The sequence below is a fragment of the Dendropsophus ebraccatus genome, chromosome 6 (genome assembly GCF_027789765.1).
Source record: "Dendropsophus ebraccatus isolate aDenEbr1 chromosome 6, aDenEbr1.pat, whole genome shotgun sequence".
Lineage (NCBI taxonomy): Eukaryota > Metazoa > Chordata > Amphibia > Anura > Hylidae > Dendropsophus > Dendropsophus ebraccatus.
This window is the reverse complement of record NC_091459.1, coordinates 133,171,845-133,188,412: the sequence shown is the minus strand read 5'-3', so window position 1 is coordinate 133,188,412 and position 16,568 is coordinate 133,171,845. Positions and strand designations below refer to the sequence as shown.

Sequence of the window (16,568 nt, the reverse complement as noted above, 5' to 3'; positions counted from 1 at the left end):
ATTGAGTATATTACATTTTTCATTATAAAATATAACGTGAGTGAAAATTGCAGTGAGCTATGAAAGAGGGATCATTTCAGGACATTGGGCTATTCTTTGTAATAAAACACTAGGCAGACTTAAGTCATTTACTGGTGTAGCTACAACTGATGTTCTACTGATGGAGCTAAATAAATTTAAAGGGGTATTCCAAAGAAAAAATGTTTTTAACAGTTATACAGATATGCAAATTTTGTAAATGACTTCTATTTATAAAAGAAAATTAAAAATTTCAAGCCTTCCAGTATACATCAGTACTTTCCAATCTGACACAGTGCTCCCTGCTGCCACCTCTGTCCGTGTCAGGAACTGTCCAGAGCAGGAGCAACCCCCCAGGGCAAACCTCTTTTACTCAGTTCCTGACATGGACAGAAGTATCAGCAAGGAGCCCCATACCTAACTGGGGAAAAAACACACAACTTCCTCAAGGGCAAGCAGAAACTGCTAAGTACTGGATTGAAGTTTTTTTATATTTACAAATCTGTTTAACTTACTGGCTCCACTTGATTTGAGAATATTTTCCTTCCCATCAGAATCCCCTTTTAATGCATTTATGTCTCCATGGTTACAGACAACAAACTAATCCTATGTGTAGTCTGACTCTGCAGTTATATAATATTCTTTTCCATTTCTCCCTTTTTCTGCAGATAAATTAGAAGGGAGACCCATGAATATATAGAAGCAATGTATCATAAGGGGGACATTTATGAAAAGCTAAAGATCTAAAATTAGGCCCGGCCCTCATTCAACCCACCAGATTTAGTAAGAGATGCACCCTCTTAGGTATATTCAGAGGGACCTGTACCTGCTTCACAGCAGCCGCAAAAATGTACACCTGCTCAGTAGCAATTTCTGCCATTCTATTGGACATAAATCATGGTGAAATAGGAGTGGAAGGAGGCCATGCCTCCTTTGCCTTGTCACGCCCCCTGCATACCCATTAAGAGAGTGGGGGTTGCGGCTGGCATATGCTATGGAGAAAAAAACAGTCTGCATCTTCTCCGGCGCATACATCGGGGCACAACCTTCTTAATTGACCCCCTAAGCGTACAACTTACAGTTATTTCCTTTTTTAACCCCTTAGCGACCCATGACGTATCTGATACGTCATTGTGCCGTGGGGGAAGTTCAGAGAGGGGTCCCGCCGGGATCCTACTCTGAACGGCGATGCTCCCGACTGTTATCTGTAGTCGGGGAGCGCCTCTATTAGCCGGCGTGGGTCCCGTTGCCGTGTCGGCGAATTAAGCCTCTAAATGCAGCTGTCAAACCTGACAGCTGCATTTAGATGCTTTGCGCCGCATGTCCCTGGTGTCTAGTGGGTCGGATCTCTAGTCGGTCAGATAGCATCGCGGGGGGAGATCCGTTCTTCTGCCCGTGCCGGGCCTCAGCGTCGCAATGCTCCCGGTTCGACAATAGATCGCTGTGGCCTGCAGCAGGCTAAAGCAATGTATCACCAATCTAATGGATCTTTGCTGTGTATGTACACAGCATTGATCTCTATGAGAGATCAGTGTTGTGTATATACAAGTCCCCCAGGGGGGCTTCTAGTTAATGTAAAAAAAAAAAGTAAAAATGTTTTTTTATTAATAAAAAATCCCCTCCCCTAATAAAAGTCCAAATCACCCCCCTTTTCCCATTTTATAATATAAATAAATAAACAAATAAACATGTTTGGTATCGCCCCGCGCGTAGTTGCCCGAACGATTAATTAATCACATTCCTGATCTCGCACGCTAAATGTCGTCAGCGCAAAAAAATCCCAAAGTGGTCACATCAATGCCGAAAAATGTAATAAAAAGCGATCAAAAAGTCACATATGCAAAATCAAGGTACCGATAGAAAGTACATGTCATGGCGCAAAAAATGACACCTAAATCAGTCCCATAGACTAAAGGATAAAAGCGCTATAAGCCTGGGAATAGAGCGATTTTAAGGAACATATATTTGTTAACAATGGTTTAAATTTTTTTAAAAGCCATCACTTAAAATAAAAGTTATACATGTTACATATCGTTTTAATCGTAATGACTTGAGGAACATGCAAAACAAGTCAGTTTTCCCCCAGGATGAACGGTGTAAACACGAAACTCCCTGAAATGAAAACAAATTCCTTTTTTTTTTTTCAATTTGACAGCGTAAATGATTTTTTTCCGGTTTCGCAGCATATTTTATGGGAAAATAAAGTCTGTCATTGTAAAGTACAATTGGTGTCGCAAATAATAAGGGCTTATGTGGGTCTCTAGGTTAAAAAATGCAACCGGCATGGCCTTTTAAACATACAGTGGAAAAAGCAAAAGCGCAAAAACGAAAATTGGCTTTGACCTTAAGGGGTTAATAATATATATGTCTGAACGATCACAATTGTTAAAACTGTGAACATTTAAAAAAAAAATAATTCTAAATAAGACTTTCAGTTACTTAAAATTTTAGGAATTTTGGAAAATTCCCATACTGGAAAGCCATCCACATGTCCATTACTTTACCATCCTATGGAGTTCTTATGGACAGGGTCTTCTCCTATTCTCCTCTTCTGCCTTACTGTTGGTTAATATTGACCTCAGAGACCAGTTTCATGTCGCTCCATACATTCCCAGCTTCATGCCCCAAAGGACGTTAAATCTTCTCACTTTTCCATTTATATGATACCAGATCAGCAGCAAATTGAACATTCATTTTCTGTAGACATTGCTCGGTTCCCCTTGATGTGTCACTTATAGACACGTCCCTTATACATTTCCACTATTTGTGTTCTACACGGTCTTAAATTTAACTTGTGTCAATCAAACTAATGCAGATTGAGCATGTTCTTCTAGCTTGTGTAAAGGGCATTGCTCTGCATGCTGTTGACCTCTTGATGTAATGCATTTTTATGGAGCTGCTGACTTTTCCAGTCTAGGGCATAAGTGTCTAGGGATCACTGTGATTGACTTATTTGTGATTGACCTTTCTATTGGTGTCATTCTTTGCAATGAGCCTGCCAGCACACACCAGGCTTATACCTGTTATCCAAGAATGACATTGACTTGGGGTTTAAAGCTTTCTATTTTGGTGGTGAATGCGCTATCGCGTTTGTGTTTCACAGAGGCAGTGGACATTAGGAATACAATTCTTTACAAAGTTAAGGAATTTTTTTTACTTTAATTTTTTGTTTTGGTTGACCTTTTTTTGTATTTATATTACGTAACTAAGTCATTTGAAAAGAATACTGTGCAATGTATGGTGGATGTGTTGTCATACTAGGGTGCTTTATGTAAGGACGGCATAGAATCGGGGAAAAAAAGTATTGTGCCATTGGCCAATAGGAGCAATAATGGAATCATAGAATAGGATTCGGAATGAGACTAGAGATGATCCGACAGCGGAAATTCTTAGGTTCTATAGAACTCGAACCTTGTCGGACCTTCCGCATTTGATTCCTGATGCCTTCCCGGTCCGTGGGGAAGGAGGAGACAGCCCGGGTGCCGCCTGGAATTCCAGGATTAAGTCTAGGTAAAAGGCTGTATCCCGAAATTCCAGGCGGTACTCGGGCTGTCTCCTACTTCCCCACCGACCGGGAAGGCATCAGGAATCAAATGCGGAAGGTCCGACAAGGTTCGAGTTCTATAGAACCTAAGAATTTCAGCTGTTCAATCATCTCTAAAAGAGATCACTATAGTCACAAGTGTAGCCAGAAGCGAAGTGGTTGACTGTCTGTATACATGTGTATTACTGCTGCCATCAATACATGAAGAAAAGGGGGCAAGAAAAGGCAATTGAAGTATTTCCTTTGTAAATACCAGGTGCCACTGGATAGCCAACTTGCACAATGGAGCATAGAGATGACCAAATCGCCCATATAAAAGAAGCACTTAGATGGGTGATCTGCTCTTCTCTAATGGAGACGAAGGCTGTGTTAACGTATGGCATTTATTTAGCGTTAATGATGCAATTCTGTTGCTATTTGGTTACAGATTGGCTGAATGAGCATTTTCTAAAAAAATATATAAAAGATCAGTGAATGAGAAAATGCTCATTCACTGGTTGATCTTTGATGCAACCAATAAAGTCATAATTATCAGTAATGAAGTTAAAGGGGTTATCCAGCGTTAACATAGCCATTTTTTTCCAGAGACACCACCTCTCCAGTTCGGGTGCATGTTTTTTAACTCAGTTCGATTGAAGGGAATAGCGCTTAATTATAAACCCCACCTGACCTGGAGACAAGAGTAGTGCTGTCTCCGGAAAAAAGTGGGCATATTTTCTAACCCTGGATAAGACCCTTTAAGAGCTGCACAGTAGATCAGGTGACTTCCCGCAACTCGACTATGTGATTTATCCATCCTTGTGATGGCTCTGGAGCCCGTTGGTACATGTAAATGGATCTTTTCAGGGTTTTTTTTTTAGACAACCCATTCTCTTACTTACCCATTAAAACTACTCTTTATTGTTTAAAAAACAACAACAACAAAAAAGACAACTAAGAACTGAGACAACTGGAAATAGGAAGAGAGGACATTTTATGATGAATAGTGAACACAAGCATTACAGTTTTAGGTCCACTTCAAGGGAAAAAAAATATAGAAAATATGTATAATAATAAAAAAAGATTGTGACCCATGTGGGATCGATCAGCGTTTAATTACCGATAGCTGAAAAAGTTGGATGCAGTCCTAGGAAGTTCTATGCGGTATAGCCTATGGCTGTATCCTTGTTTTCCTGTACTCCCTAGGACTGCATCCAAGTTTGTCAGCCACCAGCATTCAAATGCCAAGCGATCCGACACAAGCATGCTCAAGCCATGTTCATCTCAAAAGGCCCTATTCCACGGAACGATTATCGGCCATATTCGGCCGATATCGGCCGTTACGGCTGATGATCGTCCCGTGGAATAGAAGGCAATGATCGTTGCAGACGTTTGTCGTTCAACCATGTTGAAGAAAAAACAAAAACGACTGTGATAGCAGAAATCTGCTGCAGTTGCTCTGTGGAACCGCCACTATCCTCTACGGGCTACCTGGGCAGCCCCCCTCGCAGCCCCTCCCGCACTCACCGGCTCGCTAAGCGAGGAACGAGGAGCAAATGAGCGTTGACATCGGTCGCTTGCGCCTCACAGTCGGCCCGTGGAATAGGGGCTTAACTGTAAATCTTGTTATCTTTAGTCTACGTAGCAACAATACCAGTTGGTCATAAAAAGTGTCTAATAAGTGAAGGTCCTACCTGAGACGACCACCAACATGAAGAAAAGGAGTCCTTTGTTGTGCCAAGAAAAAATGACGATGGCTCCTACATGATTTCAGCTATCCCTTTAAATCGAGCTGTAATGAAGGAGATCAGATTCAGACCTTGCGTTGCCAGCTTCATACTGCCCACTGTGGTTAATAATCAATCATCTGGCCTCTTATTGAAAGATCTCTATCTATAGATAGAAAACGATTTTGTACAATTTCACATTGCATTCGAGTGAAGAAGAAATTCATTATTCGGCTGAATTGAACATTAAAAATAAATCTCCACTTTTGAGAAACATTGGCCATAGAGTCAATATGAAAAATCTACCAGATATGGAATATATCTATATTTACTTTTTTGGTTATTTTTGTATATTTTTTTCTCAACTTGGGCTACAGGTTATTTTAGGTATGAATAAGCGAAATATATAATTACAGTGGTACCTTGGTTTAAGAGTAACTTGGATTAAGAGCGTTTTGCAAAAAGAGCTCACAGTTTTTCAAAATTGTAACTTGGTGTAAGAGCATTGCTTTGGTTTACGAGCTCCCTGTACCGGGTGGGAAGGGAAGTGGGGGAGGGGCATGGTCTGCATAGCAGGGTCTACAGCACTGTACTCTGACCCAGGAAGGGCTTACATCAGGGGGCAGTACTGTGGAGGTCTCTTTACAGCTGTAACTACACACTCTGCTATACACACTGCTGCTATATTGTGCCTGCATTTACAGTCAGCTATACACACTGTCTGCACTTACCCTCATCTATACACACTGCCGTATACAGAAGTTTCTGTCTCTCCTCCTGCACAGCTCACTTCCTGATTGGGCCATGCTGAACACACATTTTCTCCATTGCTGTCATGTGACCACACAGACCTCTGACAGCAGCCCTGCTTCTCTATTCTAGCCTTTTGTACTACGCTCCTGCATTATGGGGATCTGCATCTCCATCCTGTATCTACAAACTGCTGCTGTTTTTTTCAGGGTTATGCAGTTACTATACATTATACACCACATGGTGATTGATATACTGTACAGTAACTTATATGACATATTCAGCAGTTTTTTTTTTATTGTTTGTTTCATCTGTTCTATATGTTATTCAGAATTACAAAATCATTATTTTTAGGGTGTGGAACCAATTGGCTGCATTTAAGTTATTTCTTATTGTTTTAGTTTAAGAGTGGATTTGGATTATAAGCTCGGTCATGGAACGAATTATCCTCGTATTATTATATAAAACGGAACAGATCAAAAGGGAATAAAAAGAACTCTAATAGAAAATAATCCCAGCAGCTTGTCCACAGTTCCCGGATAGATTTCACAGTCAAGGAAAATAAAAAGAAGGGGTGATTAAAAAAAAATTCAAATAAAGTAGTAAAAATATGAAAGTAAGGCAAAAAGAGACAACAGGTAACCAGGATGCGCAACTACTGTAGGTGCCGCTGCCTCCGGGTTTCCCCTCTGCCCGTTCCTGAACCCAATATGCACATGGTCAGCTGCAAATTGTGCTCTCAATTCGCTTCCTTCTTTGAAGCAAATTCCCGCTAAAAATACAAAATAAAAATACAAAATGGAGGTCGCACCTGCTGTCTGGAGCATCACCGGGTAGGAGAAAGGGATTAACTAGAATCCCTAGCACCCGTCCAATCAGCTGCAGGCCCCTCTGTGATGTCAGCACCTCCCCCTCTATATAAGAAGATTCAGTAATGGAGGCGGCTAGTCGGCTGTGTGTGGAGGAGAGAGCAGGATGGCAACGGCAGTTACAGCAGAGCAGGGAGAGACTAACAGAGAGATATAGGGACAGAGAGGAGAGGAATGGCGGAAATTGGATGAGTGACTGGCTGATTGACATTTTTTTAAATTGTGATTTTCAGATTTTTGACACTTTTACAACAACATGCTTTAGCAAATCTGTCCTTCTGTAATAATTTCAGTATTGTAGCTACTATAGTTTGGGTCGTTTTATTGAAATTCGTTTAGATTCGATTTGCAAAAATGAACAAATTTGACCCAAAATTTTTGTGAAGCCCCCAAACGAATTTCCATCTGCTTCGCTCATCTCTAATCACTATGTGTAATAACTAGAGATGAGCGAACCTGGAGCATGCTCAAGTCCATCCGAACCCGATTGTTCAGCATGATTTTCATTCATGTAATCTGACATCACTAGATGCACTATCCTTACCGCATTACATCACTGTTAACCCTGTGCTGTCCTTTGGCTTTGTTACATTACTAGTATTGTTGGTATCTCTGATACGTGTGTATTTTTTATACTTCTATTGGGGCTTATGTCTTCCTATTACCCCTGTGCTTCGGGCTGCCCATCAGGTTGCATGATCGGAGCTGTCACATAGGGCACCTCTGAGTATTCTGGGCTCGGGGACACTAGCAGCACTTCAGCTGTGATAATAAATGTCCTTTCTCTGTCCTGATCCTGCATGGCATGATCAGAAGATTAACTTACAGTGAGGGCATATCATTGAAATAAAAATGACTGCCGACTTCCCGAGTAGCCAAATAAAGGACAGCAGAGGTCAACGGGAATAGAATATAGAGAGAGTCAGAGGTCGAACTGATGGTAAATGATAAGAGAAAAGCTCTGCCTTGGCTGTGTACAGATTAAAAGAATTAAAGTAGACTTAAAGGGGTACTCTGGCAAAATTATTTTTCTGTCAAATCATTTGATTTCAGAAAGTTACATAGATTTGTAATTTGATCCTATTTAAAAATCTCAAGTCTTCCAGTACTTATCAGCTGTTGTATGCCCCGCAGGAAGTGGTGTATTCTTTCCAGTCTGACACAGTACTCTCTGCTGCCACCTCTGTCCATGTCAGGAACTGTCCAGAGCAGGAGAGGTTTTCTATGGGGATTTGCTACTACTCTGGACAGTTCCTGACATGGACAGTGGTGGCAGCAGAGAGCACTGTGTCAGACTGGAAAGAATGCACCACTTCCTTCAGGACATACAGCAGCTGATAACTACTGGAAGATTGGAGATTTTTAAATAGAAGTAATTTACAAATCAATATAACTTTCTGACACCAGTTGATTTGAAAGATTAAAAAAAAAAAAAAAAATTAGCTGTGGTACCCCTTTAAGGATGTAAGGGCCCTATTACACGGAAAGATTATTGTGCGAAAAATTGTTACATTGTTCAGATTTAAGGAATAATCTTTTGAATATTCATTCGTATGTTGTTGATCACATCTCTTGATGATTGTTCGCATATAAAAGTACATGAACAATTGTAATGACGATCGTCACTACCGACTATCGTTCCGTGTATTATGGTGAACGATTTCAGGTTATTCGCAAAATCGACCCTTTGCAATCACTTATCGTTAATCTTTTGTTTATAGAAAGAGATAGTTGATGAAGAGAGTTGAGAGATAGATAGTTGATGAAGTTGAAAAGAAGAACAGAAGTCATCTATAACCCTACTGTGTTGATCCAGATGAAGTTAAAATCCTTATGAAACAGATGTCAATAGCCACAGTGTAAGCAGAGACTCTTTCCTGACTCCAGTTATAGCAATTAGAATAAATTTCCGGATTAACGTCCTATCACCAGAAATCTTATATCCATAACTTGTAATTATTATACCACTCCAAAAAGGCATCCAGCCGTCCTTTCACTTGTTCCTTAAATCCACCATCACAACATCACGTGGCAGAGAGTTCCATAGTCTCACTGCTCTTACAGTAAAGAATCCTCATTTGTGATGATGGTGAAACCTTCTTTCATGTAGATAAAGAGGATTCCCCCTTGTCATGGTTATAGGTCTAGGTACAAATAGATCTCTGTACTGTCTCTCATATATCTGTACATTGTGATCAGGTCGCCCCTCCAAAGCAGATAACCCCATACTTGATAATCACTGGTCAACAAATTTTCTAAAGTTGTTTGGTTCGGAAATAAAATTCTCCATTTCTTAATGATTTTTATGCGCTGAATTCAAATATCACAAGGAAAAATGTGAATTGTCTCTAGTTTCTATGATATGGAAGATTTCTCATGTTACTGTTTTGTGAATTGTATAGAATATAGTATAATAGCCGACATATTTATTACTTCTGCAATCATAAGGAAGCAAGTTTACTGTTCATAAACTTTTTAAATATTTTCATAGGAAACTTAGTTCTATCTGAAATCAACTACAATTTACAGGCAGATCCAAGAATTTTTACTAATTAATTATGTTTATTGAACTCTGGAATGTAGCTCCTTATTCAATGGCTTCTCGGTGTATTTACACGTCTTTTGTATTCATACATGGGATTGTCTCTCATAACTGTCCAACAGTAATCTGCTAGGTTCCATTTACCCCGATACCTTAGGCTAGGTTCACACTGCATTTTTGCAATCTGTTTCTTTATCCGTTTTTTGCAAAAAAAACGATTAAAAACGGATGCATTTGTGTGCATCCGTTTTGATCCATTTTTCCATTGACTTCCATTATTAAAAAAAAATGGATCAAAACAGATCAGTTTTTTTGACGAACACAAAAACGTAGCTGACACTACTTTTGTGTCCGTAAAAAAAAAAAACGGATCAGTTTTGATCCGTTTTTTTTTTTTTTAAATGGAGGTCAATGGAAAAACGGATTAAAACGGATGCACACAAATACATCGTTTTTTTTTTCATCCAAAAAACGGAATGCAAAAACGCAGTGTGAACCTAGCCTTACCCTGATACCTTTTTTCATATTGGTCATTCTAAGATGATGCCATATACCAGTTGATGATGCAATACTGATGATGCAAACTTTTCCCAGTATTGTACAACAGGCTGTGAGAAATATAGAAATTACGTCTATATCTTGAGAATTAGAGCCAATTTCAAAATTTGAACATCATTTTCCATCTCAGCACCCCCAAAATTAGTTAAGATCAACTATTTTCATGTCGGAACCTTTTGGCTGTTGAGCAGTGATCTGTCTTAGTTCTGCCGTTCACCCAATCTCTCAATTCCCTTGGTTGCCCTTCACTACTCTCTTCATTCAGTTCAGCCATGTAAGACAGAACAGCTCGATCCAGACCTATCGTGCCACTTGATCCTCTATGAAATCCCAAGAGCAGGTGAGCAGTTACCACAGTCCGCGATAGATGGACCATCAATTCAAGAGCACAAATAATTTATTAATAAGCGCAACGCGTTTCGGCACCCACATATATCGGAGCCTTTCTCAAGCATGTCATAGCAAAGTACTTTGTTACGACATGCTACTATACTCAGAGAATCACTACCAGACATGCAACCAGTGCAGGCACTTCACTAAATACTGGGGTTTTACCAGTAAAATGGCCAGTTTCATTGGTTGATCATCTAGTTATTTACATGTGCCGCAGATCCTGACTGTCCGTAACAGTGTATGTTGTATGTTGAGTCTGGTCTCAAGTTACGATAATCTAGAAAGGACCATTGGATGTTGAAAATATTGTATCTTGAGGCCACTGTAAGTCGAGGGATCACTGTACTTTAAACCTCCCACCTCCTCTGTAGTTGTTCCCTTGTTCATACATCATAAGAGACCATGACCCAGCCGATCTCTGAAAAGATCATCCCAGCTGGTACTGCAGTACCAGCCAGAAGATCTTTCGCGTTGCAGAGTACTGATGCGGGCGGATCCGTGCGCGCCGCGTCAGAACTCCCCACTGTACAATATTGAGCGTGCTGCTGGAGCTGCTCTTTCCACTGTGTGCACTGACATGGTTTTCTGCGGCCATTATTTCTATGCGCTGCTACGGATCCCAGCTGGAGCGTATACTATGTGTATACGCTCCGGACGGGATCCCATAGAAGACTATGCAACGTACCTCTTTGTGAAAAGTACAAGTTGCAATCGGCAACAACAGGCGTACATTTATGAAAAGATACGGTGTGTGAACATAGCCTTACTACTAGTAGTAGTAGAGTATGGAACCTGATGGACAAAGCAGGAGATGTGCAGCTGTGTAGGGTAATAGTAGTAGTAGTAGTAGTAGTAGTAGTAGTGGTGGTGGTGGTGGTGGTGGTGGTAGTAGTAGTAGTAGTAGTAGTAGTAGTAGTAGTAATGGTGGTGGTGGTAGTAGTAGTAGTAGTAGTAGTAGTAGTAGTGGTAGTAGAAGTAGTAGTAGTGGTAGTAGTAGTGGTAGTAGTGGTAGTAGTAGTAGTAGTAGTAGTAGTAATGGTGGTGGTGGTAGTAGTAGTAGTAGTAGTGGTAGTAGTAGTAGTAGTAGTAGTAGTAGTGGTGGTAGTAGTAGTAGTAGTAGTAGTAGTAGTAGTAGTAGTAGTAGTGGTAGTAGAAGTAGTAGTAGTAGTGGTAGTAGTAGTAGTAGTAGTAGTAGTAGTAGTAGTAGTAGTAGTGGTAGTAGTAGTAGTAGTAGTAGTAGTGGTAGTAGAAGTAGTAGTAGTAGTGGTAGTAGTAGTAGTAGTAGTAGTAGTAGTAGTAGTAGAAGTAGTAGTAGTAGTGGTAGTAGTAGTAGTAGTAGTGGTAGTAGTAGTAGTAGTGGTGGTAGTTGTAGTAGTAGTAGTAGCAGCAGCAGTAGTAGTAGTAGTGGTGGTAGTTGTAGTAGTAGTAGTAGTAGTAGTAGTAGTGGCAGTAGTGGTGGTGGTAGTAGAGGTAGTAGTAGTAGTAGTAGCAGCAGCAGCAGTAGTAGTAGTAGTAGTAGTAGTAGTAGTAGTAGTAATAGTAGTAGTAGTAGTAGTATTAGTAGTAGTAGTAGTGGCAGTAGTGGTGGTGGTGGTAGTAGAGGTAGTAGTAGTAGTAGTAGCAGCAGTAGTAGTAGTAGTAGTAGTAGTAGTAGTAGTAGTAGTAGTAGTAGCAGCAGTAGTAGTAGTAGTACTAGTAGTAGTAGCAGCAGCAGCAGTAGTAGTAGTAGTATTAGTAGTAGTAGTAGTAGTGGCAGTAGTGGTGGTGGTGGTAGTAGAGGTAGTAGTAGTAGTAGTAGTAGCAGCAGTAGTAGTAGTAGTAGTAGTAGTAGCAGCAGCAGCAGCAGTAGTAGTAGTAGTAGTAGTAGTAGTAGTAGTAGTAGTGGCAGTAGTGGTGGTGGTGGAAGTAGTAATAGTAGTAGTAGTAGAAGTAGTAGTAGTAGCAGCAGTAGTAGTAGTAGTAGTAGTAGTAGTAGTGGTGGTGGTGGTAGTAGTAGTAGTAGTGGTGGTAGGATTGTTAGTTGTAGTTTTAGAAATGCTTTGGATTTCCAAAATCACTGAATTGAACAAAAAATTAGAACAACTTGCCAAATCGCTATATATTCATTTCTAATGACATCATGACAACACGTTCACAGATGAAGTAGTCCCAAAATAGTGCAGTTCCAGCCCTGCAGAATGGCTTCTGATTTACTCTTCTATGCAAATTAATTTAGACAAACCAAATTCCCTCGACAAAGAAAATGTTATTTAAAGATTTGTTAATGTCAGGATACAATAGGATTGTCTTCCTCTCCCGGTCTTCTCAGCAGGGGCATGCATAGCAGGGAGGAGGTCCCACATCAGAGATCACACAAGCCCCTGTGGCCTTTAGGTTGATTCTCCACTCCCTTCCATGCTAACAAAGGAGGTTATTCTGCACTTGTTCTCACAATCCTTTAGTAAAAGCATTAGGACTAACCAGGGCTGGGTCTCTGTGGAAGAGCTCCTTATAGTTATAAAGCCACTGTTATTGAGAGCTATTTCTTCTAATCCCTCCATACATGTGGCCGCTTGGCTCGGCCTATGTTCAGAATGGAGAGAGGGAAGCTATGGGCTGTGAGAGTCCTCTGGTGGAGCGATAGCTACCAAAAAAACAAAAGGGTCCTCTCCTCATTCATGCCAGGAATCACTAATTCAAGTTGAGCCGTTGCTCATAACTACAATTCCCAGAATGCATTGCTTTTCATAAGCTCTTCATCACAGCCCTCCCGGTCTTCGAACACAGCATTCTTGTAATATATATATCACTGGGAGAGGATGATCTAGGCTTGTAGGCTGCACATACTGGTTATAGGTAGTGATAAGACTTCAGTTCAGAGACGAGGTCAGACCAAGCTACTCCAAGACAGCCGAGGATGATGCATTGCCTTGGGAGGGGGTGGCTGGGAAGCTGCTGAGACAACACCCCACTGAAATACACAACTTCCTGTTTTTCTGAATCTAAACTATCCCTTTAATCCATGGTTTTCCATTATAATATGTATAGATGACAATAATTTCAAGAACCAAGGAATGTGACCAATGTCCAAATGGGGTAAAAAAAATATGAAAAATTGAGACTTAAAAACAACATTTTTGTATTTTTGTACCGTGGTTGAATGCTGCTACTTTATTATTGGAGATGACGTTAGAGATGAGTGCAACTCCAGCGTGCTCGAGTATGATCGTTTAGCTTTTGGATACCGGTGGCTGAAGAAGTTGGATACAGCCCTTGAGTGACCAAAAAACATGGATACGGCCTATGGCCTATGGCTTTACCCATGCTTTCGTGAACTCCCTAGGGCTGTATCCAACTTCTTCAGCCACCTGTATTTAAATGCTGATTGATCGGATACGCTCATCTCTAGCTGATGTATTGTTCCTTTGGACTAGTGGATTCCTAATCTGGGTAATGTCCATCTGAGCCTTGACACTTTGGTTACGGGTTTACAAATGCTGTTAGCAGACGCTTTAAAAAAAAAAAAAAAAATTTGAAGACCATGGGGGAGATTTATCAAACATGGTGTAAAGTGAAACTGGCTCTGTTGCCCCTAGCAACCAATCAGATTCCACCTTTCATTCCTCACAGACTCTTTGGAAAATGAAAGGTGGAATCTGATTGGTTACTAGGGGCGACTGAGCCAGTTTTATTTTACACCATCTTTGATAAATCTCCCCCATGTCCTTATCCATCTCAAGAGAATGAATCTGACCTAAGCCCAATGGACGCAGCGATAAGTAGGCGCCAATCAATTGGCAATGCCAACATTTTTAGAAAAGGTTTTGATTCCACATTGATGGAGAATATAATCCTCTATTTTTTATCTCTATTAAGTCACTGTGCATAGGTGTGCAGATGATGTTCTGAATCTATTATTTCCGAGCGAGCTGACAGATGGCATACAAACACGTTATACTCTGCATAACGTTAAAAATGTAATAGGAGCGCGCATTACCTGCTTTGCGCTGATAAGATAGGAATATATAATCAGATGTCTGAAACGACTAGACTGGTGTCTGGCACAGCGTACGTCGTCCTTACGTGACCTTGGGTATCTTATAGTTTTCTCTGACAGAAATGACTTCCTGCATCATTAGCCAGATCTCTCTCATAAAGTCAGCCACACCAGGAGAAGCGCCTGAAATTACGGAATTGTCAGGGACCGCGTCCTATAATTGGGTTATATGACAATATTTCCAATACAGGTGAAGAATGAATAATATGCATTAGGAATTTAGAGCAATAAAACTTAAAGTCTGAACTTTTGGTAAAACTTCACGTATGAGGGGTGGAGTCTTGTCTTTGTATGATACAGTTACTCAATGGTTGCTTGACATCAATACTTTGGCCTTGTACATAATGTTATAGGAAGGTTCCTGAACAGTGTCGGACTGGCCCACCGGAGGACCGGAGAATCGTCCGGTGGGCCCCCAGCTTTAGAACCTGCACCAGCACTGGCTGACATGTTGTTTCTCACTGGTCATTCATTGGTGGGCCCGCCAGGATCATTTCCTCTGGTGGGCCCCAGATACCCCAGTCTGACACTGTTCCTGAACCATGTGCAGTAAAGAGGATTCCACTCTTGTTATTTCATCTTGTAGGGGTAATAAGACCTTGGAATGTTTTGGCACAAAAAAAAAATAAAAAATAAAATATAAATAAATAAATATATATATATATATATATATATATATATATATATATATATTGTTTAATTGGTTGAATAGAGACTGATATCATATGCTATCTGAATTGGATGAAAGGGGTTATCCAGAACTGTTTGTGTTGTTATATTGACTTCAATGGAACTGAGTTGAAATACCACACACAACCTGAGGACAGGTGTGGGGCTGTTTTTCCAATCCTTGATAAACACTTTAAATAATAAACTTTTATAGAGTTTAATTCAGTGGGCTACAGAACAAGATTTAGATGCTGGAGGACCTGTGTATGGTACCATCTGACAATTACCACATATATAGTACACAGCATAGGGAATAGGCATTTGGGGGTTCTAGGATTGTGACACCCACTGATCATGAGTACCATGTCTCTGCATAGTTAAGGGACAACTCCAGCCAAAATATTTTTTTTATATGTTATTTCATAAACAAAATTAGACAAATTCCTAATGTACACTAATTATGGGAAATGCACATAAAGTGACATCATGACCGGGTCTATACCTGAAGTGTACAGCAGGGGGCGCAGTCTATGTAGAAATTACATGTATATAATACCAGGGCCCTTCCTGTGCTTTCGAGACCTGACAGGAGTTGTAGTGCAGTCATCCCCCAAAGCCCCCCAAGTCTCCTCACCCCCCAGGCTGCCTGCTCACACCAGAAGTACCAGCCCCATCCTGTGAACACTCCTCTATTGGGGTCCCTGCTGCCTCTCTCCTGCTGCGGTAATTGATCAGGTTCGTCTGGAGAGAATCTGAGGGACCACGATGGAGGGGCGTTCACCCCGCTGCACAGGACGAGGATGGTACTTCTGGTGCGATCGGGCGGCCTGGTGGGAGGGGGTTGGGGGCTTTGGGTGATGGTTGCACTACGGCTCCTGTCGGGGTGGGGATGGGTCGGCGAGCTGGCAGGGGCCAGGAAGCTGAATTCTGTGCCGAAAGCACAAGAAGGGTCCTATTATTTTTTTTTACATATAATTTCTACATATACTGCGCCCCCTGCTGGACCCTTCAGGAACGGACCAGGTCGTGACATCACTTTTTTTTTGTTGTTGTTGAGAAATTGAAGCCTGTCTGATCTACTAAATTAAGGGAAATAGAACTTTATGTGCATTTCCCACAATTAGTATACATTAGAAATTTGTCTTACTGTGCTTATGTAATAACATATTAAAAAATAGATTTTGGCCAGAGTTGTCCTTTAAGCGCAGTACTTGGACACAGAACCCCTATCGTCTGGGTAATTGGGGTTATCCTGAGGATAAGTCATACATTACATGTTGAATTTAGGACAACCCTTTAAATTTACCTATTTCTTATTAGTACAGAATGTATACTTACCTGTTCCTTATTATTGGTTTTGATGTTATTGATTTACTGTTGCCTTTTAGAGATGAGTGAACTTGCCAAAAATTTGGGTTTGTACTAGCCTGAATGATCAGCATTTGAGTCCCGCTGCTTTGAGAAGCTGGATGAAGCCATGGCC

The 16,568-nt window shown here is 40.8% G+C and overlaps 1 protein-coding gene across 1 annotated transcript in view; it reads left to right on the top strand.

Moving 5' to 3' along the window:
• Positions 1 to 16,568, top strand: part of MYT1L (myelin transcription factor 1 like) — a 361,678-nt gene that overhangs the window by 74,644 nt on the left and 270,466 nt on the right. The window lies entirely within an intron of this gene.